This window comes from Xenopus laevis, chromosome 1S (genome assembly GCF_017654675.1).
Source record: "Xenopus laevis strain J_2021 chromosome 1S, Xenopus_laevis_v10.1, whole genome shotgun sequence".
NCBI lineage: Eukaryota > Metazoa > Chordata > Amphibia > Anura > Pipidae > Xenopus > Xenopus laevis.
This window is the reverse complement of record NC_054372.1, coordinates 88,065,037-88,077,531: the sequence shown is the minus strand read 5'-3', so window position 1 is coordinate 88,077,531 and position 12,495 is coordinate 88,065,037. Positions and strand designations below refer to the sequence as shown.

Here is a 12,495-nt window from a genome sequence, read left to right as displayed (position 1 = left end):
GAAACAATACCCACCCTAGAGGAATAGCTACAATTCTCTGCTTGATTCAGGATTTAAAGTCATTTGACCATTTCTCTCCCATTTATCAGCAATTTCCTGACAATCAGTTCATAATGATTGATATACAGTTCATGGTGACTGCTTTATAGAAATTGTACAGTGTAAAAATAAAAAATGGGTAAATAGGCTGTGCAAAATAAAAAACATTTCTAATATCGTTAGTTAGCCAAAAATGTAATGTATAAAGGCTGGAGTGACTGGATGTCTAACATAATAGCCAGAAAACTAATGCCTGCTTTGCAGCTCTCTTGGCTTCCACTGATTGGTTACCAGGCAGTAACCAATCAGTGACTTGAGGGGGGGGGGGGCACATGGGCCATAATTGTTTGCTTCTGAATCTGAGCTGAATGCTAAGGATCAATTGCAAACTCACTGAACAGTTATGTCACATGTGGCCCCCCTTATAGTCGCTGACTAACTCAGAGTTAGAGAGCAAAAAAGCAGGAAGTTGTGTTCTGTTCTGTTAGATATTTGGCCACTCCAGCCTTTATACATTACATTTTTGGCTAACTAGCTATATTAGAAATGTTTTTTATTTTGCACAACCTATCTATTTACCCAATTTTTATTTTTACACTAAACTGTGTTAAGTCATCCACATGTATTAGACTGCTTTAGGGTCCTTAAACACATCAAGTTGTATTCCACCTGCATTTGTCACTTGTATGTACCTGAATGAGACCAGTCGGATATGGAACAATGGTCTGCATTTCATCCTATGCTCCCATGCAGTGGAACATGGTAAAAATCCACCACAGGAGAACGTAAGGTAAGACTCCTGTGTTTAACGGCCCTAAAGCATATAATGTCATATTAGTACTCGGTGCAGCTAAACAGCAGCACTTAGCAATGCCAGCTGTTAACTGCTGATGCAAATCACATGTGGGAGATTAATGATTTTGGACAATTATTTTCTTTGCTGAAATGATCTTTTCAAGCCAGAAAATAATTTTTTAAATATTGAAGGATATGTTTTAACACATTAAAGGGGAAGTTCATCTTTGGACAATAGTGCTAATTTAACAGCCCATGCCACAACAAACATTTTTGTAATTTATCTTTATTACTTAAAATGTTTCTTTTCAGAGAGAAGCTGTGAATCAGAGCTGCAAAAACTCTCTCAGCTCTCTCTCTTTGTTGTGGGATCGAGACACACTCTGTGTAAGAGATGCAGGCTGGTGAATAAGTAAGTTCAGGACTTAATCTGCATTGTGCATACCTTCTCTCTCCTGCTTCATTTGCATATCTTTGCTCCGACTGGCTGAATCTTGACAGTCAATGGAATCGAAGTTATGCAAATGAAGCAGGAGAGAGAAGGTGTACAGTGCAGATTCAGTCCTGAACTTCCTTATTCTCCAGCCTGCATCTCTTAAAGTGGCCATAGACGCACCGGTAATATTGTTCAAAGCTAATTTTTGGTATGTCTATGGTGGGAGACTAGAGGACCTATATTGGCAGAAGACTTGGATATCAGTTAGCTTGTCGGGCAGGCTAGCCTGAAAATTTTGATCAGGCACCTTTTAAAGGAAAACTATACCCCCAAAACAACGTAGGTCTCTATAAAAAGATATTGCATAAAACAGCTTATATGTAAAATCCTGCTTCATGTAAATAAACCATTTTCATAATAATATACTTTTCTAGTAGTATGTGCCATTGGGTAGTTATAAATAGAAAATTGCCATTTTAAAAAATAAGGGCCGCCCCCTGGGATCGTAGGATTCACTGTACTCACAAACATACCAACGAACTATACATGTTAGATCACATGAGCCAATTAACAGACAGAGTTGTGTCTTTTGCTTCCACACTTCTTCCTGTTACAGTTAGTGTTGTAATATTTCTGGTCAGGTGATTTCTGAGACAGCACACAGACCATCACGAAATGGTGGCTCAAGGCAAAAGATGTAAAAGGGCAATATTTACTTAAATATATATTCCAGTTTGGTGAGATTCTTTAATATGCCACTTAATATGATATGAACTATCTGTTGCTTAAGTGTTCATTTTGGGGGTATAGTTTTCCTTTAAGGAATCCGAACATCGACCATTGTCAGTTACTGGTAGAATTCCATTGTTTCTATCTGTATATCTGACGATTCAGCTCTACATGTGTGTGTTGAAACTAACGACCCTTCTTGGAAAGATCTTTTCCAGGAAATTGTAATTGTAACATCTATGGCCACCTTTACACAGTGTGTCGCCAATCCAGGGGAGTGAGCTGAGAGAGCTTTTGCAGTGCTGATCCACAGCTTATATGGTATGCATCTCTGAAAAGAAACATTTCAAGTAATAAAGATAAATTACAAAAGAGTTTTTTAAGACATGGGCTGTTAAATTAGCTCTACTGTCCAAAATATGAACCTCCCCTTTAACCTAAAATGAAACAAACCTTTTTGTGGTTTATTAAACCTGATGGTGTTAAAAGTCAGAATAAAAAAAGTACTCCAACTCAGACCTGCCAAGTTCATGTAGAAGTCAATGGCAGATGTCCCATTTAATATATGATCTGCACTGGGTTTCGTTCAATAATCTGAAGAATTTGTGGTATCCAGGCATTAAATCTGAAAAAGTTGCAGGTTTTGGGCATCAAATACGAAAAAGTCACAGTTTTCAGCGACAAAATTTTAAAAATGTGTCATTTTTTTCACTGTTTTATTGATTTTTTTTGGGGGGAAAGTCAGTGTGGATTTGGTTGGAGTAGTTTTCCAAAAATACTGAGAACTTTTATATTGGAAATGCTTGATACCCTGACTGTACAGCCTGTCTGAGAAACTTAAGGAGCGCTATAAGCCTAACACTAATAAGCCGTCAACACAGGTCCCTAGTTGTTTGCAAATTCTGCATACTACAGTTTTTTTTACAAGTTCTGCATACTGTGTAGCATCAAGTGAATTGATGAAAATATAATGCATAACATAAAGATATTCATAATAAAGTATAACAATAAAAATGATAAAAGAAAATTGTAATGAGTCTGACAGATGAAGATATTTAGGAGTAACTGAATATATATCTTTCAGTTTATTTTTCCAGTGAGGGAACTGTATATACTTACAATATCTGGTCCACTCAATGAAGAGTCAATAAAGCTAAAAAATACAAATAGAATTACAGTTTAAATCCTATTGTATTTACTGTAGTGCACCATGTAGACAGAAAAATTTGCATTCATCTTAGAATTTCATATTCACTTTATAGTTATTGGGCTGTTAACAGATCATTACTAGTGATGTGAAGGTTAGGAAAAACCCAAACCACACTGACCTTGACCCAGAAAAACCTTAACCTGTAAAATTTTGCCATAGTTGGAGCCAGGCTTATCCCGTACGCTACTTCTCTGCGAGCCTCTAGTACCAAATCAGGGAGTCTTTGACAGCAGAGGAGTGTACTAATGCAGTCTAACCCACACCCAACCCGCAATGGTTGGCCAAATTTCAACCCAAACCCACCCAACTGACAGTAAACCAGTCCCCACAGGTTTCAGGTCAACCTGCACAACACTAATTGTTATCCCTATTATATCAGCACCTCCCTAAAGGTGGTATGTTAACAAGGAATACTGAAAGCAAAAACCATATTTCTAAATGACGCAGCAGTGTCAATCCCATGGGTCCAGATATTCTGGGGATGGCTAGCTAGTGATAGTAACTGTGCTACATGTGCATACACACATATAGCTTTGAACTCAGTTAAAAACGATATATATTATATATATATATATACATATCGCCTCGTCTTTGCGGCGACCAATCTCCCAGAACGACTTCCCTCACTCTTGCGCTGGCTAGAATGAAAAATCGACGCAAAGACGAGGCGATTAGTCGCCAGGCGACTAAATCTCCCCGAAACGCTCAGTGTGACCTTACCCTAAGTCTGCTAAAAATCACTTAACCATTACAATTCCAGGTAAAGTTGTTGTACCGTGTTAGCCAGTCACATGGCAAAAAAAAATAACAAAAATTGGTATAAAGGTGATAACTTTATTGGTTAACTAAGATAATCATAGCAAGATTTCAGAACATTTTAGTTCATTTTTCAAGCTGTATATAATGAAGCTGTGGTGTTCTCTGATATGTTCTCTAATATATATATATATATATATATATATATATATATATATATATATATATATATATACACACACGCACACAACATTCAGCTCATAGATCAAATGACCAACAAAAAGGATTGTCCATCTCTGTGTTTGGTGTTAACAGAGTCATATACAAGGGGACATGCATGGGGCAACCAGATATGGCACAAGATAATGTGGATCAAAGTGGCTGAATATCATTAGGGCTAAATTAATGGAGTGTGAAATAAAAGGAATTCCATATGAACAGTTAGTGTTCCAACACATGGTTTTGTTGCTTGCTTGATGCAGGCAGTTCTTAATCCACATAATTAGCCATAAATCCAAAATCCAGGTTCAGTCCCTTCTCCAGAGAGTTTAAAGTTTTAATTAATTTGTATTCCCATACTTTACTTTTGTTTTCTATTTCCCTTATGAACCAAGATTCTGTGACAGCTGTTGAAATGGTTTTGTACTGGAGTGTCCAGTTTTTTATTGGTTATGGTGATAATAAAACAGTCCCAAATATGAAATACTTAATCCTTACTGGAAACAAAACCAACCTATTTGGGTTTATTTAATTTTTACATGATTTTCTAGTAGACTTAAGGTATTAAGATCCAAATTACAGAAAGTTATTTATCGGAAAGCCCTTGTATTTCTCTTTCTCAGACTTTGACCAGTCTCTCCTATATACAGTCCTCCTGTTTGGCGTCTGATGTGTTGTATTAAAGGAACAGTAACACCAAAAAATTTAAGTGTTTTAAAGTAATGAAAATATCATGTAGTGTTGCCCTGCACAGGTAAAACTAATCTGTTTGCTTCAGAAACACTACTATAGTTCATATAAACAAGCTGTTGGGGAGCAATGGCGGAAATTGAAAAATGGCTATATGGCACAGGTTAACTAATGGATAAAAGATAACACCATTAGACAGACAGAGCTTATTTGTTATCTGCTGTGTAACCTGAGCCTTTTCTCCTTTGAATGGCTGCCCCCATGGCTACACAGCAGCTTGTTTATATAAACTATAGTAGTGTTTCTTAAGCAAACACAGCAGTTTTACCAGTGCAGGGCAACACTGCATTATATTTCCATTACTTTAAAACACTTTTATTTTTTGACGTTACTGTTCCTTTAAGTATACCACATTAGAAGAAGAACAGTTGTACTGTCTCTGGATGCTGTATTCATCGAATGAGTCTGGAATCTGTACTCTGTCTGGATACAAGTTCTGCATACTGTGTAGCATCAAGTGAATTGATGAAAATATAATGCATAACATAAAGATATTCATAATAAAGTATACCAATAAAAACGATAAAAGAAAATTGTAATGAGTCTGACAGATGAAGATATTTAGGAGTAACTGAATATATATCTTTCAGTTTATTTTTCCAGTGAGGGAACTGTATATACTTACAATATCTGGTCCACTCAATGAAGAGTCAATAAAGCTAAAAAATACAAACAGAATTACAGTTTAAATCCTATTGTATTTACTGTAGTGCACCAGTGCAAATTGTTTTCTGTTTCCCTTATGAACCAAGATTCTGTGACAGCTGTTGAAATGGTTTTGTACTGGAGTGTCCAGTTTTTTATTGGTTATGGTGATAATAAAACAGTCCCAAATATGACATACTTAATCCTTACTGGAAACAAAACCAACCTATTTGGGTTTATTTAATTTTTACATGATTTTCTAGTAGACTTAAGGTATTAAGATCCAAATTACAGAAAGATATTTCTCTTTCTCCGACTTTGACCAGTCTCTCCTATATACAGTCCTCCTGTTTGGCGTCTGATGTGTTGTATTAAGTATACCACATTAGAAGAACAGTTGTACTGTCTCTGGATGCTGTATTCATCAAATGAGTCTGGAATCTGTACTCTGTCTGGATGACCTATTTTCTTAAAGGGAAATTTTAAAACAGAAAACGAGAGGAGAAGGGACTGAACTGGCCTTGGATTTATGGCTAATTATGTGGATTAGGAACGGCCTGCACCAAATCAGAAACACAAACATGTGTGTGTTGGGACACTAGACTAACTGCTCATATGGAATTCCTTTTATTTCACACTCCATTAATTCTGCCGTAACTGGTATTCAACCACTTTGATCCACATTATATTGTACCTTATCTGGTTGTACTTTGTATATGAAACCTCACACAGAGAGGGACATTCCTTTTTTGTTGGTCATTTGATCTATGAGCTGAATGTTGTGTGTGTATATATATCTATATATATCTATATATATATATAATATCAAAACAGGGGGGTTGTGGGAGCACTCTAAAGGCTTTAAAGTATATATATATGTATAATAAATGCTATTGCATATGTACCCAAAGCAGGGGTTATTTTGTTACAAAGTTATGATCATAAAATTGATAAGCCACCATACCACGTCAAGGTAAACCCCGAATGGCGGTCCCTAACTTGTTTTATATTTTATGTGCATTTTAGCATTACCTGTAATCAATGTCCGTTGAACGCTGTTTTTTCACTGAGGGCTAAATCCTCCCCAGCCAGCAATCAGGCTTTTAAAGGAGAGATATTCCCAAAACAAATGCCCAATTTTAAAAGCATAGGATCACCACTAGTTAAAAGGGGGGGTATGGGGTGCTACAACCACTGAAGCTATGCCACAGCTCCTGGCTCCTTAGCCCTCAGTGAAAAAACAGCGTTCAACGGACATTGATTACAGGTAATGCTAAAATGCACATAAAATATAAAACAAGTTAGGGACCGCCATTCGGGGTTTACCTTGACGTGGTATGGTGGCTTATCAATTTTATGATCATAACTTTGTAACAAAATAACCCCTGCTTTGGGTACATATGCAATAGCATTTATTATACATATATATATATACTTTAAAGCCTTTAGAGTGCTCCCACAACCCCCCTGTTTTGATATTGTATATTTAGCCAGGAGCTGTGGCATAGCTTCAGTGGTTGTAGCACCCCATACCCCCCTTTTAACTAGTGGTGATCCTATGCTTTTAAAATTGGGCGTTTGTTTTGGGAATATCTCTCCTTTAAAAGCCTGATTGCTGGCTGGGGAGGATTTAGCCCTCAGTGAAAAAACAGCGTTCAACGGACATTGATTACAGGTAATGCTAAAATGCACATAAAATATAAAACAAGTTAGGGACCGCCATTCGGGGTTTACCTTGACGTGGTATGGTGGCTTATCAATTTTATGATCATAACTTTGTAACAAAATAACCCCTGCTTTGGGTACATATGCAATAGCATTTATTATACATATATATATACTTTAAAGCCTTTAGAGTGCTCCCACAACCCCCCTGTTTTGATATTATATATATATATATATATATATATAGAGAGAGAGAGAGAGAGAGAGAGAGAGAGAGAGAGAGAGAGAGAGAGAGAGAACATCACAGCTTCATTATATTCAGCTTTTATAGGGAACTAAAATGTTCTGAAAGCTTGCTTTGATTACATTACATTACATTTTTGTTGGTCATTTGATCTATGAGCTGAATGTTGTGTGTGTGTATATAGAGAGAGAGAGAGAGAGAGAGAGAGAGAGAGAGAGAGAGAGAGAGAGAGAGAGAACATCACAGCTTCATTATATTCAGCTTTTATAGGGAACTAAAATGTTCTGAAAGCTTGCTTTGATTACATACTAATTAGCCAAAAAAGGTTTCACCTATATACCATGTGTTATTTTTTAAACATTACATAAACCCAAAAGGATGGTTTTGCCTCCAATAGACTCATGCAAACATAAAACATGTGCTGCTTTATTATTGCAGAGAAAAGGGAAATCATTAGAAAATTGCAATAATTTGCTGAAAATGGACTCTATAGAGGATGGCCTTGCTGTTTTTCAGAGCTTTCTGGATAAATGGTTTCAAGCATCCCAGACCTTTATAATCACTGCCAGTGAAGTATAACCAATAAACAATTAATGTAGTATATATTATAATTATTGTATGTTTATATTAGTATATAAATATCCACTACACTGGATGTTTGAGGGGGTACATGCCATTTAACCTACACATTTCCCACCATACTACATGTTTGATTAGAGTACTAAACACTATTTAGCCTGTCCATATTAATAAGACAAACCCTGGTATGTACCCGTGACCCTCACATGCACATTTTAGGGAATGGGGTGGTTATGACTAATTTATTTCTCATTATAGGATGGTCATATTAGTTTCGATTTGTGGATCTTCTGAAAATTTACTAGGGCCTCTATTTGATTTCCTTTACCTCAAATGACAATGTAAACAGTATATAACCTCATCTAGATAATTATCTGTGGACAGATGTCACAGGTTCCAACTGACTTAGTGCATGACATAGCTTTATTTTTCATATTGAATTCAAATGCATTCTGTTGGTTTCCACTCATAATCTCAATAAAGGAAATACTAAAAGGTAACAGCACATCAAACTTATAACTGTCACATTAACTTACAAAAAAAACCTGGACCTTAAAAACCCATTTTCAAGACTTATGTGCTCACAACTTTGAGACAATAGTTATGGGGAGGGGGGCTAGTTTCAGGATGAATACTACACATAAAGCAAGGTGATAAAAATGACCTTTCCCCCTGTAATAATAAAATAGTACTTGTGCTTGAGCCAAACTAAGACACAATTAATTCTTACTGGATGAAAAACAATCCTTTTAAGTTTAGTTAACATTTAAATTATTTTTAGTAGACTAAAAGAAGGAGAACTAAACCCTTGACCTCCTCCACCCCTCCATTGCTCACTTCACTGCCCTCACTCCAAGCTCCCTACCCGCAGTATTTATTGTTTTTAGATGTCTCCATTCTGCTGACATGCTACAAAATTAGTTGTGCAGCGGAGTTCAAAGGAGCCATCTTCTGTCTGTATTCTCATCCCCTTCTAACAGTTGCCAAAATGGTTCTTGCGGGAGCATGTGCAGTAGAAGCTGATTCAGGACATAGATTTAACTTTGTATGCCCCTCCAAGATCTGGGTGCTCTACAGAAGAAGATCACAAGACAGACAGAAGATGGTGCCTTTGAACTCTGCTGTGCAAGAAGGGAGATATCTAAAAGATTAAATAAAGCCACTTGGAAAGGGAGCATATAAGGGGCGTGACTAAACATTTTGGTACTTGAAGTTATGGAGAGGCCCCATGCAAAACTTGTACAGAGTCCCAAGATTTCTGATGGCACCACTGATAGATCCTGTTCAGAGCTGTCTAAAAGCACCTGTACTGAAGGTTTCAGACATTTTGCATTCATAACGAAAAGCATGGGATATACCTTAATGTGCCATTGCAGCGAAAATGGTAGGATGCATAGACCAGCGTTATCCAGGTGCAGATAATGCTCCAGTTCTAACATCCTAGATAAGAAGATGGTATTAAAGTAGAAAAATTAAATAAAATTAGAAAAGGTACACCAATATAGCACAAATAAATATCTATACACAGAGGTATAGCCGAGTAACACTCTAGTCCAGGGCTGTCCAACTGGACCCCCCCTTTTATGGCCCTCCACATCAAAGTCTGCCTGCTGTGTCTGTTTACCATATGTAAATTTTAAAAGGTATCACTAGAGAGGTTAACTGGCCCCTGCATTGTTTAAACCTCAAATTCACACTGTAATCTCCCCTCATTGTTCACACCTGTGATCCCCCTGTATTGTTCACACTTGTGACACCTCTATTGTTCACACCCCTAAAGCCCTGTACTGTTCACACCTCAGACCCAGACTGAAACTGCCCACATTGTTCACCTGTTCACCAGGGGCTTCTGCCTCAGGGCCCCCCCCCTCAATACGCCGGGGGATGCTGCCTCACTAGCTCCCGTCCGGTAACAGAAACAATACCCATGTACGCAAGCATGCGTTCGCGCATGCGCGTTATCAGGTGTACACTCGCGCTTGCGCATTAGCTTTTTTGCCGCAGAGTGCGGATCTGGGCCTACAGGACCCACTGGAGCCGGCCCAGGCCAGTCTGACCCTGGCTGATATACGGACCCGGTATATATAAATATAGTGGCAGAGTGGGGGGGTTTTAAGAGAGTGGGGGGGGTTTGAGAGAGTGGGGGGTGGTGTTTTTAAGAGAGTGGGGGGGTTTGAGAGAGTGGGGGGTGGTGTTTTTGAGAGAGTGGGTTTTTTTGAGAGAGTGGGGATGTTTGAGAGAGTGGGTTTTTTTTGAGATAGTGGGGTTTTTTTTTGAGAGAGTGGGGGGGTTTGAGAGAGTGGGGTTTTTTGAGAGAGTGGGGGTTTTAGAGAGTGGAGGGGTTTGAGAGAGTGGGGGGATTGAGAGAGTGGGGGGGTTGAGAGAGTGGGGGGGGGTTGAGAGAGTGGGGGGGCTTGAGAGAGTGGGGTGGGGTTGAGAGAGTGGGGGGATTTGAGAGAGTGGGGGGGTTTGAGAGAGTGTGTTTTTTTGAGAGAGAGTGGGGTTTTTTTTGAGAGAGTGTGGGGGTTTGAGAGAGTGGGGGTTTTAGAGAGTGGAGGGGTTTGAGAGAGTGGGGGGTTTGAGAGAGTGGGGGGGGGTTGAGAGAGTGGGGGAGGAGTTTTGAGAGAGTGTGGGGGGTTGAGAGAGAGTGTGCAGGGGGGGTTGAGAGAGTGTGCGGGCAGGATAAATTACTGCCAAATGCAGCAGGGGAAAAGGGCACTTGTATTAGTTCAAATTGCCCAGGACTCTAACAGGCAGGATGAATGGATGGCAGACAGTGGTGCTGCTGGTGCAGGTTCCTCCTCTCCACCCACCCCCAAGACTAACAGTGAAGAAAGAAAGAAGGCAGGCTGGTAAGGATACAAATCACATTTATTACACTGCATTGTGGTTTTAACCCTTTCCTTGCTTTCAACAGCAAAAATTTCATTTCTGACCTCCTATTATAAAATGTGGTATTTGTACATGGAACTGACAGTGTGCCACCTTATGTGATTTATGGGGTTATTTATTCATGGAATTGCCAATGTATCATCCTACTATGAGTTCTGGGGGTTTTAAAAATGAAATTGTTATTATGTTCATCCTACTTTTAGTTCTGTGCTATTATACATGGAACTGCAACTGTGTTTATTCTGCTTAATGTTTTAATAATTAAATTGCATCAGTGTCTTTTATATCAGAATGATGAGATTTGTGCTTTAGGTACAGCTAAAAGAAATGTTTAGCTATCTATACATTTAATATTTCTACCATAGTGGGCATGGTCTAAATTCAGCAGGAACAGCCCCTAAGTTTTCTCATAGTCTGTACAGAGAGATCCCATAAAACTATTGCATCATAGGTATTCCCCTGTACTAAGCACAATGGTCACAGAACCCCTCAGTGACTTCTAATATCCTTATCATTTACAGTAGGGAGTACATTATCCCTTATAATACATGAGTTATACTCAGAGTTCCCTGTATAACTCAGCCTGCAGTCTTGTGTCTTTATATGGTCACAGAACAACCCCTCAGTGACTTCTAATATCCTTATAATTTACAGAAGGGAGTACATTATCCTGTATATCATTATAATACAGCAAAAGCTCAATTTTAGGTGTCCTTTTTACGTGTAACCTTTACATTTACTGTTGTTGCTACTTTATAATGACTCATTTATGTATTCATACCTCTTTTTTCATATTTCAGTCTCTTATTCAAATCAGGGCATGGTTGCAAGGGGAATTTGGACCCTAGCAACCAGACTGCTGAAATTGTAAACCGGAGAGCTGCTGAATAAAAAGCTAAATAATCACAAATAAAATAAAAAACAATTGCAAATAGTCTCAGAATATCACTCTCTGCCTCATACTAAAAGTTAACTCCTAGGTGAACAATCCCTTTAGGGGGGGCCCAGTTGTAAATTTCTGTACCAGGGCCCTTGGGGGTCTAGTTACGCCACTGCTGTTCACAAAAAAGCTAATGAGGCACCAGCACTGTGTCACTGTATGTAGTACATATTAGACTGGTCCTGATTCCTGTCTCCTGCTCTGTTCTGCCTTCCCTATGCTCCCTGTGTGTGTCATACTTTGGTATTTGTTCTGGGGGTTTGTTAGCAATTGAAAATTATTGTTAGTGGCCCCTAAGGTGTTTAATCATATGCTGGGCTACTGTATTATACAAAGGGGAGGAGGGGGCGTATGGATTTGTGGGTATGTCTTAATATGACTTAACTTTTTTCACATATGAGTGACATCCTTGCCAGGGCAGGCACAAGGTAGTTTGGCACCCTAGGCAAGAGCTTCAATCAGTGCCCCCCTGTCCTGCATTACCATTTCCCTCCTTACCATGATGGTTTTTAAATAAAGAGAGCAAGAAAGTGTACAACATTTTTTAATTTATATTACTGCTCCCTATACCTGTACCAGCAAGCCCAGCAGCCATC

The 12,495-nt window shown here is 38.5% G+C and overlaps 1 protein-coding gene across 2 annotated transcripts in view; it reads right to left on the bottom strand.

The window, feature by feature from the left end:
- Window positions 1-12,495, bottom strand: part of LOC108706828 — a 35,277-nt gene that overhangs the window by 20,612 nt on the left and 2,170 nt on the right. Inside the window, exons 2-4 of one of the 2 annotated variants that reach the window (XM_018243575.2) lie at window positions 9,426-9,507; window positions 5,560-5,593; window positions 3,119-3,152 (exon numbers count right to left, since the gene is read on the bottom strand). The gene's annotated coding sequence lies outside the window, so the exon portion shown is untranslated. The remainder of the gene's footprint in view (window positions 1-3,118; window positions 3,153-5,559; window positions 5,594-9,425; window positions 9,508-12,495) is intronic. The other variant, XM_018243576.2, reaches the window with a different exon arrangement.